Source organism: Microtus pennsylvanicus, chromosome X, assembly GCF_037038515.1.
Source record: "Microtus pennsylvanicus isolate mMicPen1 chromosome X, mMicPen1.hap1, whole genome shotgun sequence".
Lineage (NCBI taxonomy): Eukaryota > Metazoa > Chordata > Mammalia > Rodentia > Cricetidae > Microtus > Microtus pennsylvanicus.
Window position 1 is genome coordinate 741,760 of NC_134601.1, and position 1,383 is coordinate 743,142.

A 1,383-nucleotide genomic window follows, 5' to 3' on the forward strand; every position below is an offset into this window, starting at 1 on the left:
CCCAAGTGATGGGGGTATAAGTGTGCATCTCCATGCTCAGCTCTTTTTAAACATGTTATTCATTTACTCATATATTACTATGTATATGGTGGGGGCACACATATGCCACGATTCAAGTGTGGAGGTCAGAGCACAACTTGACAACTTTTGGGAGACTGTTGTCCTCTTTCACCACGTGGGTCTCAGGAATTGAATTCAGGTCACTAGGTTTGGAGACAAGTGCCTTTACTGATGGGTCATCTCTCTGATCCAGGTTTACATATTTTTTTTTAATTTTTTTTAATTTTTTTGTTTATTTTTTTAAAAAAATATGGAATGCTTCACGAATTTGCGTGTCATCCTTGCGCAGGGGCCATGCTAATCTTCTCTGTATCATTCCAATTTTAGTATATGTGCTGCCGAAGCGAGCACCAGGTTTACATAATTTTTATACCCTGTTTTTCAATTTCTATGGAGGGAGATTTTTCTCTTTTATATATTACTTACTCATTCTCATGTATAATGTTTTTAAATTTTGTGAGTTTTTGCTTTATAAATAATACCATTCAAGATTTCCTCTCCTCCTCCCACTTCCCTCCTGCTCCCTCCTCCCTCTCCCCTTCCCCCTCCAGTCCTAAGAGAGGGCAGGGTTCCCTGCCCTGTGGGAAGTCCAAGGCCCTTCCCCCCCATCCAGGCTTAGGAAAGTATGCATCCAAATAGAGGATCCCAAAAAGCCAGTACATGCAGTAGAGACAAATCCCAGTGCCATTATCATTGACTTCTCAGTCCGCCCCAATTGTCAGCCACATTCAGAGAGTCCGGTTTGATCACATGCTCATTCAGTCCCAGTCCAGCTGGATTTGGTGAGCTCCCATTAGATCAGGCACACTCTCTCAGTGGGTGGACCAACCCCTCGTGGTCCTGACTTCCTTGTTCATCTTCTCCCTCCTTCTGCTCTTCAACTGGACCTTGGGAGCTCAGTCCAGTGCTCCGATGTGGGTCTCTGTTTCTATCTCCATCTGTTGCCAGACTAAGGTTCATATTTTAATAGAACTCTCATATTTTAATTTTTCTCTGAATCTCCTCTCGAATTCATCCTAGTGGTCCATACATGACATGCAATAATGATTTTATGTAAGAAATAGAGAGTAATGTTTTCCATTTTGTTTTCAATCCTATTTCTGAAAACAACAAGCCTTTGATCAGTAATTTGATAATCCTAATACTGTCTCTAGGCAGACAGTATTCTGAAAGTTATTTTGGAAAAATGTTAACCAAGGTTTCTGTCCCACCAGGTCCCACATCCATTTAGCCTCAAATAAACACATAGAGACCTACATTAATTATAAACTGATTGGCCTGTTAGCTCAGGCTTCTTATTAACTCTTATAACTTATTTTAGGC

General features: G+C 40.9%; 1 non-coding gene across 1 annotated transcript; it reads right to left on the reverse strand.

Moving 5' to 3' along the window:
• Positions 1-304: 304 nt before the first annotated feature.
• On the reverse strand, positions 305-411 carry LOC142841935 (U6 spliceosomal RNA). The gene has a single exon (XR_012909160.1). It is a non-coding gene; the product is annotated as a U6 spliceosomal RNA (small nuclear RNA).
• Positions 412-1,383: the final 972 nt, after the last annotated feature.